Here is a 19007-nt window from a genome sequence, read left to right as displayed (position 1 = left end):
TAATTTCTTTCATCAAAACGGAAGTCAAAAATTTATTTAATCAATTTTAATAGTAAAATATCCAACTAGTTTTCAGGTCACAGGTTTATCTGCTCCTGCCCTCCAATTGCACAGTAACAGCTACAATAACTTTATACTATATATCTGTAATTTAATCTGGTGAGTTTCTAGACTTAAATTGGGGTATAAATAACTTTAGTAGTTTCGAGTTAACATATGAGACCCTTGGATTATAGCACGATAGTTTTCATAGATCACTCACTTAATAATAATAAAAAGGCATAAAACCAAATAATTTAAACTTTTTTATTTGTTTTGTTTTAATTTAGAATTATTTTAAAATATTGTAAAATATTAATTATAAATAAATTTAACATTATTTTTAAGAAATAATTAATAATAATAATAATAATAGTAATAGTGGTGTATATCTCATTCACCATTAAAGATGGTGAGAGATAAAGTTCTATTGATTAATTATACAGAAAAAGTAAGGTTCGTGTATTGAAAGAAGTAATAATGGGCCTCTATCTAATATGGAACGCCCATCATAAAGTATTAAATCGAATCTATGATATCGGGCAAGAAAAATAGAGCTCATGATATCTGCTATACTGTACTGCTCTTACAATTTTAAAATTATGTCATCTGGATATAGTGTCAATGGAAATTCTCTCCTCTATGTCAATAAAGAACTAAAATAGTTTTTAAAAAACAGAAGAGATAATGAAATTTTACTATATGTGTTAATACATTGGGCTAGTGTATCAACTTAGTGTGTCGGGGATAGTCAACAGCAACATGAACTGACATGAATTAACTTGAATCAATTCAAATTTTTTTGCATGTGTTCTGGATGGAATGTTACCCATGTGGGGGATATAAATGTATATCTAACAAATTATACATGGTAGTTATACCTAACTTAAGTAAAAATGTATAAAATGGGGGCAAATGTACGATATTTCACTACTTAAAATACAACTCTGTATTTATTAAAATGAAAACTAAATTCCGAAAGGAAATATTGATTTTCTAATTAGTAAGTGTATATGTATAGAATATAGTATATAGAATAACTATTTTTAAAAAGGTCGAACAGAAATTTGAATTGACGCGAGATCCGAGCTCTTCAATGGTACAAACTAAACAGAGTGTGCTTGCTAATAAAAGAACTGCCATAAGGAAGATAGCTAAAGAAATTGGAATCAGAAATCTCTACTACAGACGGAAATATATGTTAGATTCAAGCTCATTGCTGATAAATATAGGCAGAAGTTAAATAAATTGTGTTTACCGAAAAGAGTTATGGCATATCATGTGAATATATGAAGAGCACCGTGGTGTTGAGCCTTTATCTGAGTTTTCTTTCTTTCTGTTTGTAACTTTAGCTTCATACCTTCAGGCTCTTAATTTAGTCCTCCACATTTCTTCAATGGTTAGTCTTAATTAAGGATATTCTTTCACATCTATATCATTTTATTTCAATAGACACCTCTTTCACTTTTCTATTTCTATATATTGATTATCATTTTTAAAGGTATTCAAAAATTTGAATTTTGTGTTCCACTGTTCTCTTGCGACTTCCAAAGCCTATGCAACTTAACGGATATTCTCGTATTTCAGGAGAAAAAATTTTTGTCGTTTGCTGACAAAAATAGAAACAAAATTTTCAGAAATTCAAACGGCGCTAGGCGCGTATTATGTACGAAAATTTATGTATTAGCGGGTGACGATGACGATGAGACGAAAAACTGATGACCAACGACCACAATTTCGATGGTAATGGCACTGGTGCTGATGACGAGAAAAGCAGCCACGTACTTGGGGAGCAAAAACGCATGCAGGACTATGCCAATGGCAGTGGCACGAAGAGCATCAGCATCAGCATCAGCAACGGGAGTGGCAGTGGCAGAGGTGAAGTGTATGCAAATCGAAACATACATATGATTGTGTGGTTTGAAGTGGATGAAGGTGACCAAACGGCGTATTAGCAGCACAGCAAATACACATGCGAACATGCGGACATAGAATGGAGATGAGAGCCTTTAATATAAGAGACGCTGCAGATATGCGATTTAAATCTACTTCAAAAACTCCCCCACTTTTGAGGGCGCATACCCGGTATCTGCACTGGAATACGCAAAATAATATAACAAAGACAAGAAGAAGAAGTGGAAGACTGCAACGCGGCAGGCAGTGAATGTTTGCTAAAAATAAGCAACAACAACAACAATAAAAACAACACAAATGTGTGCCCGTTTTTTGCTGCTTCATCGGTGAATACTGCAGCTGCAAAATCTATCTGCAATACATATACGTACTGAAGGATACAAACTTCTATTCGCAGTTCACAAGTGAGTAGAGTGATCCATGGTCTGGCGTATAATATAGTTTGGGGTTTAAGTTGATGGCGCGCAACAAAGTTTAGAGCTAGAACGGCCCAACCAATAACGCACAATAACGCGTTGTTTTGTGAATGCAAAAAAGGCCCCCTTCTGAATTGTTGATGAGACGCTGACGAACTGACAGGCGCACGGTGTGACGGGTCGACCGGGCGCCTGCTGCCTGCTGCCTTCTGCCTTCTGCATGCAGTATTCGAAATGCAAACGTGTGATGCTAACGATGCTGGTTACGGCGATTGCGACTTTGGAGTTGTTAAAGGATTTTGTGCCACATTGTTGCAGTGAGGGAGCATTCAGTTTGGAGTATGTGTGCAGGATGCAGGATGTCGATACGGCGGTTTCGGTGGGGGAAAGTGCAAGCAGCATTTTTTATGTCTCGGGCGGTAAATTTTTGCTTTAAGGTTTTTAGCTTCAGTCATCAAGCTTAGAGAGCCTCGTGATGGACAGCTAACGTGGCGCGAAACATTAAACGCGAAACTGTACAAATGGCATTGGCATTGGCGTAGGCTATGGAGAGAAATGCTGAAGAGTAGGGGATGGTATGTAAGGCATGCTGATTTCTGAACTGCTGGATGTTGCAAACATTTAAGTTTCGGCATCGTTGCCGCACTGCTGTAACTGATGCTGGTCTTCATGTATGCATGTCGTACAGGACATATTCTACTCTCCACTGCTCCCTTATGTTGCTTTCTAATGCTAGCAATGGTTTTGTTGTTGTTATTATTGCTGCTGCTATTGCTGCTGTTGCTGCTGTTGCTGTTGTAGCTCATAGCTCATAAGAATTTCGCGTTTGGTTTAATGCTGCGTATGTGTTTGTCAGCAACTAAAGCTTTATGTTTTCGTTGTTAAGTCAAGTTGACGGAGGGAAGGGTTCCGTATAGCCTAACAGGCTAACTCGTTTGATTTTGTTGTAGTCCATTGCTGGTTTAAGCTACGATTTGCATACAAGTGCCATATGCAGCAGAGCAATTGAACTCAAACCCAAAGACTTGACGCCCCTTGCGGCGACTATAGACAAAGTTTTAGTCCAAGTGGATTTTGCTGGAAAGGCAAATCACAAATTTATACGACTGAACACCTCGTACCAGCATCGCAAATGCAATCATACATACTATACTTACTATATATATGTAAGTATAATGTGCGATTGTGTGCGAGTTTAGAGTTGCAGACATTAGCTTTTATGTCCGTATCGGTTGCTTGATTTCGCTATTGGTTTTGTTTGTGCTAAAGTCTTGCACTTCAATGCCTGTCATTGCTGCTCAGGACGTAATCGCGAAATTTCACTTGGCTTTCATTGAAATGACAGTGCGGTATCTTTTTAGGCAACCTCGCCAATCGAATTTGGTGCCGCAGCCGCGTTTTTTGGCTCATTAACTAAGTTTCAGGCGATACTCACACAGATTCGGTTTCTTGTCAATAGATTACTGCATTACTATTACTATTACTAATGAATGGATGCGTCTAGCAGAATTGAAAGTGAAGTAGTTTTTTTCCATCAGAAAAACCTTTAAAACGAATTGAATCTTTTAAGGTGGACGTTAATTAGTAGATAAAGGAACAAAGTAATTATATCAGATTTACTTTTTGTTTGAAGTTTTGGTTGAATAAGTATCTGATACTCGTTCACTCCCTAAAATTTATGATAAATTATTACAGTTAGGACCTTAATACTGCTACTGTCATTATTTTTGTTATAAGTGATATTATCAGAATATTATATTGAGACGAATGCTAAAATCTCAATGGTATATCAGAAATACAGTTATACATAAAGACTTGAGAGTCCAGAGTGTGCAAAAACACAATAAAAACAGAGCGCTGCAGTTGTTTGATTCCATGGATGCTCATACCAATCTAGAGCTGCACTCCTAGTAAAGAGATGCAATATATATTCTCTTAGGAAGATATTCTGAGTTTCAAACTATAATTCTGTAAAATCACTTGAAAAATTCATTATCATAACTCAACGGAGTTCTTGCTTCAGTGAATCAGCTAACTAGTCACAGACACTAATCTGCAAGGTGTTTATACACTTACTGCCGTTTTATCAAGCAAAGAGGAAGATACCTTATCACTACATATTTTACATTATAATGTAAACATACCTATTTTACACTGTCAAACTAAAATTAGTGTTTGACGTGTAAATGATCAGATATTTTTTTGTCTTTCTAAAGCATGTAAAAATATATATTATGTATTTAAAGTAACATCGAAGTATATATAAACTACAACAGAACCCACTTTAACTTCCATCAATTTTTCAGGTTTCAGACTAATGATATAATATTTTATTGCTTCCAAATTTACGAAAGCAGAATTCATAGTTTATTAACGTGATTACCTACTATTAAGGCTTAACACCACGGTGCTCTTAATACACATACCAGTAAAATGCAACGATAATCAGCGCAATTGAAGTTCCAAAGAAGTCCGCCGGTACCAATTAAATCTATAATATAGTTTCTGAGTATATAGTTTCCGTTTTCGGAGAAAGTGGCTTCTACCAAACACTTTTACTGTTTTTTGGGTCACAGCACTCGGTTGGAAAGTATAACTTCACATCGGATGAAGAAAAGAAATATAGTCATTGTATCCGCTTAAGTATGGATTAAAACCACAGCTATTTTGCTATATAAAGAAACTTGTAGTATTTGATCTTAGATTAGTAAGTGGTTGTCTTCTCCGGGACTAGATCTGTTTCATCAATAATTTTTGTTTTCTTTTTTAATTGTCACCACATCGTCTACAGTGAGGTTAAAATTTAATTTGTTTCGTATTTTCTCTTCGATTTCAAACACAGTTATTTTTTTCTAGTCGTGGTTTTTACGTATATAATTTTTTTATTTGTGAATTAACACTAAAATTACTTTTAAAGTTAATTAAGAATAAGGAACTTAACCATTAAGTCGTTCGTCCTACTACGTATATGAGTATATGGTAGCTATTTTTGCAGATATTGACGTGAACAAGAGCAATGTTCTGTCTTCAAAACTAGCTTTGTAGTTATGATATGTACTTCGACTCCAGCCTGTTCTTTGTATTCTTATTTCCTTTCTAGTAACTTGCAACATTGAAGTTTATTTCAATCTTTATGTTTGAAATATAGTTCTTCATAGTACAAACCTAACCTCTTTTTTTGTTCTATTTCAGTACTAATTCTGTTCTACACCATAATACAGGTTTGATAGTATCATCAACTTTCTTTCTAAGTATAAATAATCATTAGTACTATGCTTAATGGTAGATATGTATCCCAAAAGAAACACAAGTTACGCTTTTTATAATATATATTATCTTGATGAAACCAATTTTAAATAATTAATTCAGTTGCAAGTCTTGATATCAATTAGTCAATAAATAACTTTTAAATTTTACTACTATTACTGTCTATTACTATATATAATTTTAAAAAAGCAAGCCAGATTTGAAAAAATTTCCTATTTTATTAAAAGTCAAATACTATTTGTTAGTATACATAGCTCTACTTTGTATCCGAAATACATTTGAGTATTTGTTGGATCATTAAGAAATCAACAATGCCTCAAAAGAAATTAAACACTTTAACACGTCGAAGAAGCAAACGAATTTTTTACTCTAGTACTTTCGGCAGCTTTTTACGCAAGTTGCATCGAAAGCTGGTACCATCCGACCTTCTAATAATTGTGATGGCTTCGATGAAACCGAAAATGAAGGAAGTGTATTTTTTTCACCGCCCTGCAGGAGGATGTAAGAAGCTGGGTCATATTTTCTGCACTGAAATGGATGTAATGCTCTTCTACAAACTGAACATTTATCAGGACGCAACTTTCATTGAGTGCGCATACTGGGTTAATCACCCCACAATTATGCATTGGGCAGCAACCACTTGAAATCCTGCAGCTAGGAACTTAGGAGGCGAAAAAGAGTATCATTAAAAAAAGGCAAGGAAAAATTTTATTTAATAGATATTTATAATAATATATAAATATTTTTTTCAGTTTAGAATATCAAATAATATAACTTTAACTTAAATCAAATATCATATATCGTTTTTAACGATGGTAAGAATACTTCTAAAAGAATATAACAGATAATTTTATAGGATTTAGGATCATGAAATACCTTCGTTTATATGCTATACATGTAAGTTTTATATATCTTTAAAATAACTAAAACATTAGACATTTAAATATTGTAAAAGTATAGAAAACTACAAACTAATTGCAGACCACCGTATCGCCTTTTTTTGGACCAGTTCGATTTGCGGGGACTGCTGACATTAACTGACTATATCGTTGCTGATTTAGTGGAGCTATTATTAAAATTTCCATTTGAAATTATATAAACTATGTTATTTTATATTATTATAAAATAAACTACTATGAAATTGAGACTGGTACCATATATCTCTCATTAATTGTATCCATGGTCTGCTTTTTTTTTTATTAATATAAACAATTTTAGAATTAATAATCATACTATTTGCATTGCATTAATGTATGAGAAGTAAATATGGATCATTATTAAACTAATTTATTTTTTATGATTGACTTCTTCTCTAGTCCATCACAATTATTTTTTTTTAACCTTTTGATAGTGCATCTATAGGTCAAAGAAGAAATTTTTTTCGCTTTTGCAATGGCAGTGACTGCTGTTCGATGTCAAGCTATATATATATTCTATTGGATTGACTAAATGAAACAGTTCTTTTATTCTTGTTGACCAATAGATCATTGCTTCCTGACGGAAGTGTTTTCCTGGATTTATTTGTTAAATCTTATAATGTGAAACTTAACCTCTTTTGGAGATAATATCTATTATTGGCGAAGTTATTGGCCATTATTGTTTCAAAATACATCGATCCATTGTATTACCATTACAATTGATCGTACAGAGTAACCAAGGATTTTAAAATTGTTTAAAATTCATGCTACAAAATACATTGATATTTTATGAAACTATTTAAATTAATGGTAATGAGTCGCCAAAGACCGAGGAAGGCAGTGTAATCTCTTCGATTTGATCCAATAAAGCTTATGGAATCCAGTTCACACGAACATTACTTGAATAAAAGGTTTATTAAGTGTTTTACGTATTGGCAATATAGTAATTTATTATCAAATATCAAATTTAAAGCCGTTTGATTGGAAAGCAAAAAATGCATTTGGACTCATAGCACATTGATCGCCCAAATTTTTAAGACTTATAAATGTCAAAACCTCTACAAAAAATGTTGGGTTAATACCTTACCAGGCCAAAAGTCTATCATCATATCAGAGTCTATTTACATTGCATTAAACAAACTATAGCGAATATAAATCAACTGTCAAAACGGTTATTACTATAAACAGTGTTGCCAACTTAAGACCAAATTTTAAAAAAACTGATTTTTTATCCAAATAAGTCAGGTTATAATTTTCCTACTTAACTTGGAAGACTAATATAATTGGAAAATTTTATTTTTAACATCCGAAAAACTTAATTACTAAAGTTACAATATTCTTCCTTGAGATTGTCATAGGATAGTGTTCATTAAAGCTTTATTGGCGACATAATACATAATGTCTTATTTAAATTCTAATTAATGGGTCTGAAATATAAGACTTTTACAAACTTTTTAAGACCGCTTATTGCTCAAAATGTTTACAGCTAGCTCATATATATGTATATCTATCTATACCTTTGAGTTTATAGTGGACTTACCTACGTAGGTCATTCTTTTTTACAAGTGTTATGTTAGGGTTCTAATATATAAGTAATTTGATAAATAATATGAAGTTTTGACAATACTCTAACCCATTTTGAAACGGAGTCTTCACTTTTCTAAGTTAAAACCACTTGTAGTGTTTTAATATTATACTCTGTAAGTCACGACGGGTTTTAGTATTAAACGTTATATGGCTTAAGTTATAATCAGTCTTAGTATTACTAAGATTTCGCTCAAGCAACTATAATTTCGATTATAAGTGCAAATAGTGGGAATATTTTTAACATTTTTATAAAATTTTCAAGAAATTCTGGGATTCATATGTAACTGGGGATATTAAACAGACCTTTTTTTAGTTACAGTATAGCAGATATTAGCTTGTGTAATACTTAAGCGTATACTTATAAGGCAATTGAGACAACTGTGAACTAACACAGACTGGGTACCTTAGGTCTTCTATATAACTAGATAAAATGAAACAAAGTAAAATAAAATTATATAAAATAGAATAAATTAAAATAAAATAATATAAAAAGAATAGAATAAAATATTAAAATCAAATCAAATTAAATAAAATATAAATAAAAATATTAAAATTAAATAAAATTAGATAAAATAAATTTATAAATCAAATAAATTAATAAATATAAGAAATAAATAATATGAAATAAAATTAAATAAAATTAGATAAAATAAAATTTAGTATTTGATATAAAACAAAATAAAATGATATAAACTTAAATTAACAAAAAAAAATTAATAGAGTAAAATTAAATAAAATGAAATACAATAACATAAAATAAAATTAAATAAAATAAAATAAAATAAAATAAAATGAAATAAAATTAAATTATCACAAAAAAAAAAAATTTAAGAGAGTAAAAATAAATAAAATAAAATTAAAGTTAAACAAAAAAAAATAAAATTAAAATCAAAATAAAAAAAAGAGTAAAATTAAAAAAAATCATATAAAATTAAATTAAATAAAATAAAGTGAAATAAAATAAAAGAAAATTGAACAATGCAAAATAAAATTAAATTAAAAAAAATGAAATAAAATAAAATGGGATTTGAAGCAAAATAATATATATTATTGTCTTGATTTTCTTTAAAATAAAAGTAACTTTTTAATTAGTCTTAAAAAAAAAACTTGAATTTTTCTCATTTAAAGAATTTAAATTGGCTCTTTTAAGACTAACTTACAAAAGGACTTCAATCGTCGAGGTATGTATTAATGTTCATTAGTGAACCAAAGCAAAAATATCTGCAGGATTGAAAACGGAGTAAATCTTTCTGCAGCTTCTGCCTTCAATGCTGCTTCCATTTGTTACGTTGCTCAGGCCTCGGTCCTCACTCCCCGCCATTCCGTTATATAATAATTAATAATAAACAAAACCAGAAGCAAACAATCAAAGCGTTGATTAAAAATATCTTGAAGATGCTGTTTTGTGTGACAGTAGCTCACACTCGAGTGATTTCGTGGGGGCTGAGGTGGATTCAGGCGGATTGAGGTTGTTGCAACACAAAGCAAATCACAGACTTGCGAAATAAATAATTGCAAAATTGCAATGTAAAGAAATAAATGTGAATATTTTTTGTTTTTTTTTTGTGTTAGAAAAAAGGAAATAATTATAAACCCAAATGCGAAAATTAATATGAGCACAGAACTTGACTGTCAATTAAAAAAAATTGCAATTCAAAACAAAAACAAAGCTTAAATAACAAAAAACACAAACGAGCATTTAAATTAAAACTGCATTGTTTTAATGTTTTTATTTGTTCTTATTGTTGTAATTGTTGCGATAATATTATTAACGAAGACAAAATTGCTGTTTATTGATGCTTCTATATGCCGCTGTCATTCGTTGCCAGATTAATAACTGAAATGTGAATAATTAATAAAGAGATATTTAAAGTAAAATTTATTTCTCATTAACTTGGAGCCTTACGTGACCTAAGTCCAAGTTGAAATAGAGACAGCAATACATCCCATACCTTGCTTGCCCATTCCGTTCTACAACCTGGGTCGTAATCACTCCGACTATAGAGTTTACTCCTAGCTTATACTTCCCGAAAGTTTCCATCATCTATAAACACTCTTCACTCGAAATCATTTCCACGTAGTTTTTCTGGCTTTGTTAAATTTAGCTTGTCAAACAGTAAACCTATCTATCCTCCTTTTTGCCTTTCATTACTGGAATGAGGTTTCAACTGCAGAATCTATGAGTTATGTGGCTGTAATCTTCCATATATACCTTATTCCAGTATAGCTCCGTTCTAGCTTGAAGATAATCTGGTCAACGCTTGTTGTGGGTCTCTTTTAAGTACAGAAACTTTCCTATATAGTAGTCGCCTGTATTTTAAGTTTTATTAATAATATTGACGGCTACTATATTTCCTATATAGTAGCCGTCTGTATTCTAAGATTTATTAATTGCTAAGTTTTTAGCATTACATTAGTTATGCTGACAATTGTCTTACTTGTATGAGATCCAATTCTACATACAGAATTAGAGATATACTTAAAATTCACTTGGATGCTCTCTCCTTGTACTAAGGCACTTGCAAAATTATATATATCATTCCAAAATTTTACCATTTAATAAATCAAGTTTCTTGTATATCTTGGAGTTATATTATAACTTCATTATAACTCTGAATATTATAATCAGACATTATACTTATTTACGACTTATCAGTCCTCGCTCAATATTTGTTTATAAGGTTCTAGTTTGTTCCCATTTAAGTTATGTAGAACACCCATATAATGACAAAGTTATACACATTATATGCATATACTTGAAACAAAAAATTGTTTAATCAAAACATTTTCATACATTCTGATATTGCAGTTCGAAATTGATGTTGGCCTTAAACTTTTTTTAGCACTGTTTAGCACTGTTTAGCACTTATTTTAATCAGAATTTGAAAATATTCTAATTGCTTGATTTGATAATATACATATATAATTTATTTAAAAAATTGTCAATATAGTTCAGTAAATTAATTTAATCAGATTTTAAAAATATTCTTATTGATTATTTGCTAATCATCCTAATTATCACACACACTAAGATTAGTTAACGAAATATCAATTATAATTCACTTGTAAAGAACAGTTTATTATTTCTTACTAACTACTTAAAAAGAAACTTCTATAATACACAAAACAACACAGTTGTTTTTGCAAATTTGTGTTTTTTTTACATATGTTTTTGCTTTTGCGTCGTTGTCTTTTGTACTCTTATGCGCTCAACTCGATTCAACTCAGCATTTCTCCTCAAAGAATGAATGCACTTTTGTACGTAATTACTTAATGAAAAGAAGAAAATAAGAATAAAATAGCAATCGCATCAAATCACTCCTGGTAGCGGCTAACGAATAAATTGATCATTGTGCCTAAAAATTTCTGTAGGAAACCTGTATGCGAACATTTTTAATGTTAATAAGAGCAATTTCTGCAGGAAACTTGTGTGCTAATATTTCTAATGGTTATAAGAGCAGTTACAACTAATGATTAAAAAAAAAAAACTTGCAATTTCGATATGGCAACAATTTTAAGAGTTACTTATTTCAAAGAAGGAATTATTAACAATAAAAATTATTAACAAATAAAATTACTTAACTTTTGCTTTCATTTATTTTCAAGTCATTCGTAGGTGTACTCTTAATCAGAACAGTTGCTGAGCACCTCTCCAACATTGCAGTTGCTCTATATTGGAAAAATCGTGACTTTATTTAAACACTTACAGAAATTTTAAATAATCGCTTAAGATGAAAACTGACAAAATAATGTCAAATTGTTGACAAATTGGCCGACATATGCTTTATGAGCAGTAAGTAAAACCAACGAAAACAACAACAACAACAACAGCAACAGAAATACAAGTGGCAATCATATGAGCAACAACACAACGCGCTGCACAAATTATGGAAAATGGAAAAAAGAAAAAAAAAAGGAAAAAAAAGCAGCAGAAAAACAAAAATTCACACAAACGATTTGATGCCCGGTTGACCGCACACGTCAGTCAGTTAGTAAATGGCAACAAGTCAATTGATAAAATCAAACGAATTGAGGCGCAAATCATAAAAGCAAAAGTGCCGACAGACAAACAAGCGACAGCGAAAGCAAAGCTACTATGACAACAACAACAACAGCAACAACCACAGCAACGCCAACAACAATAGCAAACATTAAGCAGTAGCAACAACAAAAATGAAAACTACACGGAACGTTCACAAATTGTGTAGAGCAATATTGAAAAAGCAAAAACAACGACAACAACAACAACAACAACATGACACAATGACGCACATAATCTAGTGCAAAGTTAAAATAAAAACAAAAACAAAAACAAAGACAACAATTACAATTACAACTACAACTATGCCATGAAGTGCAACAGTAATAACACCACAATATGTACAAAAGCGCATTTAACACAACAACAACAACAACAAGAACAAGAGATGAACACAAGCACAAGTTATAAACGATATACGACATGCACCTCACAGCATAAACACAACGCAACACAACACAACACAACAAAACCAAAAGCATTAAGAACAACAAAAGCAACAACAACAACAACAACAACAACAAGAACTGTACAGTGCACGGTGCATAATGACAACAGGAACAAAAAGCGCGGTGCTAAAAAAAACGCGTTTAATAAACACGCATAAAACGTGAGATCCGTTGCAACAAAGCGGCAACGTTTAAATACAACGTGAAGTGAAGGTGTTAGCGGGTTGATGTGATGCGTTTTCATTGATTACAAACAAATACAAGAGAACAAAGTGAAAACAACAGCAACAACAATAACAACAACAACAACAATAACAACAACAGCAGCAGCAAGAGTAGGAGTAGCAGCAGAAGCGAGGAAGAACGTTAAAAATATGTGTAACATTGCACCGAACAGAAGTAAAAGGTGTGAGTTAATTGCATGCGAACGAGGAGCAAACATGGCGTGTGTATGGAGGTGTAACTGTGTGTGTGTGTGAGTGTGTGTGTGTAACAACGAATGACAGCTTTATGGCAACTCAAATTGACAGCCGAAAATACACGCCACCTTCGATGCTGACACCCAGCAGCTGTGGTTTAAAGCCAAAATGTGAAAAAATGCGATGCGTGTTTGCTGTTTCAGTCAAAAAAAAAAAACAAAAAAAAAACATCAACAGCAGCAACAACAGTAAATGGCAACAGTAAAATGCATAACAACAACAACAACAACAACAACAACAACAACAACAGCGTAGCACAATTTTTCGATTGTTAAATATGTGTGGTGCATGGCGGGAACAATGGCAATGGCGGCGGCAGCACATGATTCAAGGTCACACAGAATTATGCCAATAATACGTTTACGCGCGAGTTCGACATTGCATGGCGTATGATCAACATTTTTACTGCACTTTTACGAGGTGCGTCGTTCTTGTTGCTCTCACTGCCCTCGTGGCCCTCGTGGCCCTTGTTGTTGCTGTGTAGCAAATTGTAGTATCAATTTGGTACCGGCGTTTTTTTTCGGCTATTGCATTGGCAAAAAATGTTCAGTGCATTTCGAGTTTACTTGTTTTTTTGTTTATGACTTTGTTGCATATTTGTCGAGTGACCCCTCCTGTTATTCCTGTCCTTGTTGTATTTTTAGTTGTTCCAATTTTTAACTTTGCAACACTAATTTTTTTTTTTTTTCATTTTGCTGTGCAAATGTAAAACACTCAATAGGAAACTCATTTTTTTTCACGCTGCAATTGTTGCATTCACATCAATATGTTAGCAATGCAGTAGAAAAGTTTATGACAACAACAACAGCAACAACAACACATGAAACAGCGCAGTAGAGGTGTTTTGCTGCATGTCATAACGCATTTTAAGGTCAGCAGCAGCAGCAGCGTTCAGCGTTTTGTCAATGGCGTCAAAATAAAAGAAATGCATAAAAAAATGAAAAATATGCAGAAGTAAAAAATTCTGTGCTGGTGCATCAATTTTTTATTGTACGACTTTTAACACTAAATACCTTCCGTTTCCTACCTGCCCACATCTGACAACAAATTAACTATTTTTATGTTACTGAAATTGTTTCGTTTTTGTTTTTGTTGTTTCTTCTAGAGTGCATTTTAAATTTATACATGAAATGCACTGAAATCAATTTTTTTAAGCATTACTACGTTTTTCAGGGATTTCATCATTTGCTGTCTGCATCAAAATGTTGCACCAAAAACAAATACAAAAACAAAAACAAAAAAACATTTTGGTCAATGAAGCACAAACAAATTGTGTTGGTGATTGAAGTTATTTGCTACGTTTGATTATTTTTTCGAGCCTCGTTGTTGTTGATGTGTGAAATGCATATGTAAAAAGCACACACACACGCACACACACACTCGTATATTCATAACTCCTCTCCAATTGCTAGCAGTGATTTTTAGTTTTCCGGCTTTTTTAATGTATGTTCAACCACCCCCTCCCGCCTTTTACAAATGACAAAATGCAAACTGACCGCAAATTTGTGGTTTTAACTTTTTGTTCGTAGTTGGTAGTTGTGAATGTTGCAACGTGTGAACAATGTGTGAATGTGTGTGTGTGAGTGTGTGTGTGTGTATGGTTGGATTTGTTAGTTTGTTTGTTTAAATGTGTGATGAATTGTCATTTATATATGCATTCTTTGGGAATTAAAATATTATAATTTCACAAGAGATTAGACTAAAGTCGATCATTTAAACTTAAATTGCATTTAAATGTGATGAAGTGGTAAGCAAAGCCAATAATTCTATTTAATTTTATTATTGAATAAAATAATGTTAAACGATATGAAATAAAATAAATTAAATTATACACAAAAAAAAAAAGAAGGAATAAAAGAAGAATGAAATAAAATAACTTCTCTCAAGATTGTTGATTAATTGCTGGACCTCACAACTAAACACTACTACCAGCTCTATGAAATAGGATTATGTGATGTTATCACTATTTGTGAGGAGATAATACTTTTATCATATTCTATGTAATTGATCTATACGAAAGTTAAGAATATATTAGTAATACACAAGAATTTTTGGGGATATTAGAATTTGTCAAGTAAGAAGTCGAAGCACCGGAAATAACTTATTTATTGACAGCTAACCACACACAGATGCACTATCATCTGCAATACCGTGGTTTCACTGCAGCAAAGTTCTCAATAGGCCCCCGGCTAATATCTCCCGAGAACAACGATGCATAGTGTTACAATATTAACATTAAGCAACCAAAGTTCATTATTATCTAAACCCACCAAGATATTGAAATTAAATTTTTTTACATATATTTTTTTGAGATGGACTTACTTTTGGTTATATTTTAAGCCTAATCCGCTTACCGAAACCCCTCCAAATTTGAGCTCGACCATGGTCAACTTTTTTATTTCTTTGAGTATTTTGAAAATTATAATAAGTAAAATAATGAATTTTGGTGTACTAAATACTTATAGTATATTTCTAAGACTCAAAAAGTTGTATATATCGTTCACTGCAAGACCTATCCTAAGGTGACCAGGTTTCTCTGCATTGATTCTCCTTCTCTTATCTTCTTCTCCCATTCAAGCATAGCGTCTCCATCATCTTTTTGTATCGGATTCTGTTACTAGATTATAGGCAGGAATCATTTTAGGAATAATTGGCTTGTCTTAGCTCTTCCTTAATTGTCCTACGCCAAGTTTAAGCTAGTGTTCCAGGTGAACGGCTGCCTTGGGTATTCCACCTCATAGCTTGGCGTGCAATGTTTGCGTCAGGTCTGCGAAAATTGTGGCCTATCCAGCGTCATTTGCGTCTACATATCTCAACTGTAGCAGACGGTTCTTATTTGTAATGAGGTTGGGTCACCATATTCTTATTATTTGACAGAGGCATTTGTTCACAAAAGTTTGCAGTTTTGTATCAAACTTTCTAAAGGCTTATAAGCGTAAGGACTTCAGTTTATGTATACTTTTAAATTTATTTATTGAAATAATCCTCTTTGAAATTTATGTAGGTACTTACTTTTTTTCATATTCTGAAATATGAATCTTCCGACCCCTTCCAACCAAACCCGAAACAAACCCTAACACAATATTTATGTATATATTTATATGTATATTTATGACTATTTAATAAGTCCCGTATATTAAGAACATAGCCTTTCATACTTTAGAAGTGTAATAAATAGCCCTTGCTTAGTATATTAAATTTAAAGTAACAAACTTCTATAGAAACATATTATCGACGTAATTTGAAAATTAGGACATGACATTTTTTTTTTAAATCTAGTCTTATAAGATAGTTTTTCGATTATCAGGCCGTTATCTAATTACTGAATGGGAAATAAAGTATATTCAAATTTATAATACGATTTTGTTGGACTTGTGTGCTAGATATCTGGCATAGTAAATGATATCACCTTATTAAATCATGATGTCATATATTCTATAAATAACATATATTCTATAAATAAAATTGATGGAGTTAGGTTTATCAAAAGCTGTGAAGACGTTTGCGCTGTTTTGTTGTTAAAATAGCAAATAAAAGGATATTAAATCAGGTAACCATATACCCTTTAAAATAATTGACTGCTCTTTATTGAATAAGAATATACTACAAAAAAGTTATGAAATGATAATTTATGTTAAAAAATCTTAGTGTGATATATTTGGTGAGTAATTTATAAAAATTAGTAATTCATTGAATTAGTGATTCAATATTAGAAATTACATAGTATATCATATAAAAATACTTTAAAAATGTCTAACCTTTTGAACACATTTATCAAATTTGAATAATAGGAATACTTAAGTGAATGGGCTATTAAATTAATTGTTTATGCATAGTATGTGCGTATACATTGAATCAATAAAAAAGTGATTTAAGACAGCAACAATGTGCTTCTTACAAATACTATTTTCACAGCATAATTGGATAATTGTAGAGTTTCACATGATATTGCTTACCAACATAAATGGCCATAACAATACACTTTCGGTTTTTTGCTTGACGCATGGTGTATTGGTGTAAGAAGTCTCACATATATTTCTTGAACTTGATCTTTAAAAATTAGCAATACGCTATAGAATCTATGGCTTTATAATCCATCATCAAAATATTAAAAAATTATATTAAAATTAATGAATTTTATGAAAATTTCTATAGGAAATAAAAAGAGTAGTAATCATTTGTGAGAAAGAGGAATACCATTCATCATTTTTACTAAAATAGTGTAAATAACGCCTTTTTCAACTGTGGGCCCATCGAGTATCGCCATAGTATATCGGTCCAATGGAAGTAACCAACTTTATAAGCGCAAAGTTCATTGTCGTCGTCATAATTATTAACACCAACAGTTTTATTATTATCAGCTTATGTGCCTCAAGGTCAGCGTAACGAATGCATTTATTGCCACCAAAATCGCGTTTCCAGTTAAGCTGTAAAACACGGCTGCCCGGTGTACCAAATGCAGCCAATGTGCCAATGCAGCATCAAAAACTCTACGGGCAATTGAAAAATTGCAATCCCAGTGAATGCACAATAACCAACGGTCAAGTGAATAAAAATGCAACACACTGTTGAGGAGGTGAGGTGCCATGTATGTTACTGCAGTACAAAGTACTGGAGTGTATGTGTGAAGCTGTTTAGTGCCATGCAATAAGCTGCCTGGCATATTCGGAGGTGTGTCACTGCCAACTGCGCTTTTCGGATTGCTTTTCGTTGTTGTTTTTTTCGCTTCTTTGGTTTTTTGGTAACGAAATTTTTTGACTTTTTTCCGGGGTCTTTCATTTTTTACTGCTGCAACTACTCGTCGAGTTGCACACCACTATGCAACTCGCTGACACTTGTTGAGTGTGTGGAGTGTATGGAGTGTTGAATGTGGAGTGCTGAGTGTTGAGTGTGTCAGGGCGTAACCTCAATCCAAAGCTGTCAGCTCCATTTGATGGAGTGAGTCGCGCCACGCATGCAACAGTGCAAATAACGTCAAAGCTTTTGTGGCGCTGTGCGCTACTTAATGCAATTTTTCAATTTTGTTTTCATTGCTACTGTTATTGTTGTTGTTGCTGTTGTTGCTATTATTGTTGATGTGGTTGTTGACGTTATTGTTGCTGTTGAGTTTCATGGTTTTTTAGAGCAAAAGACTGGGGGCGTAGTGCTTGTCGAGGTGTTGAAAAGCAGTAAAGTGCATAACTGAAAAGTGAAAATATATGCGAAAAAATGTTGATGAATTTGTTTCAATTTTTTTCTTTACGATTTTTATAGACTAAATTTTTTTTAAATATTCACTCCATTTTTATTTTGTTGTAATGCGTTGAGTTGCATGCATTTTTTACTGCAACGACACTCGCTGCATGACGTGTGAAGTCAGGTGAAATTATTTACATGCATTATCACGGCCATTACCAACGGCAGGAGCTACATATGTTGCATTCTATTTAGCAAAAATTTGTTTTTTTAAAAAGCCGCAATGCATTTTATTGCAGCACTGGGATTATGCAGCATTGCAATGCCATATCAAACAAAAAACTATGCAACAAAATTGTTTGTGTGAAAAAAATTACATTGCCACATCGCGCATTGATACGATTACGTCACTACAGCAAAACAAGCAACAACAACAATAGCAACGACAGCAACAACACCAACAACAACGCAGGAGTTGGTAAAAAACGGCGGCAAACAGTTGCAAAGCAACGAAATAAAAGCGCATCACAGCATCACAGCATCACAGCATCAGAGCATCGCTCAGGCAGCACTTATGCCACTCAATGACTGTGGGAAAATGTGTGGAAACGTGAACATTTTTACGCGGCGAGCAAAAATTTATGAATGAAAAATTGAAAATCGCACCGCACCGCAACGGCGAAGTGTGGAGTGTGGAGTGTGGAGTGTCATGGCGCGTGCAAGTG

General features: G+C 32.5%; 1 long non-coding RNA gene across 1 annotated transcript; it reads left to right on the top strand.

Annotated features, from left to right (window-relative positions):
- Window positions 1-6386: 6386 nt before the first annotated feature.
- LOC119672612 lies at window positions 6387-6784 on the top strand. Its single transcript, XR_005251927.1, has 3 exons — window positions 6387-6451; window positions 6500-6533; window positions 6618-6784. It is a non-coding gene; the product is annotated as an uncharacterized LOC119672612 (long non-coding RNA).
- Window positions 6785-19007: the final 12223 nt, after the last annotated feature.

This window comes from Teleopsis dalmanni, chromosome 1 (genome assembly GCF_002237135.1).
Source record: "Teleopsis dalmanni isolate 2A chromosome 1, ASM223713v2, whole genome shotgun sequence".
Classification (NCBI taxonomy): domain Eukaryota; kingdom Metazoa; phylum Arthropoda; class Insecta; order Diptera; family Diopsidae; genus Teleopsis; species Teleopsis dalmanni.
The sequence above is the reverse complement of the archived record's forward strand: the minus strand, read 5'-3'. Positions and strand labels throughout refer to the sequence as shown.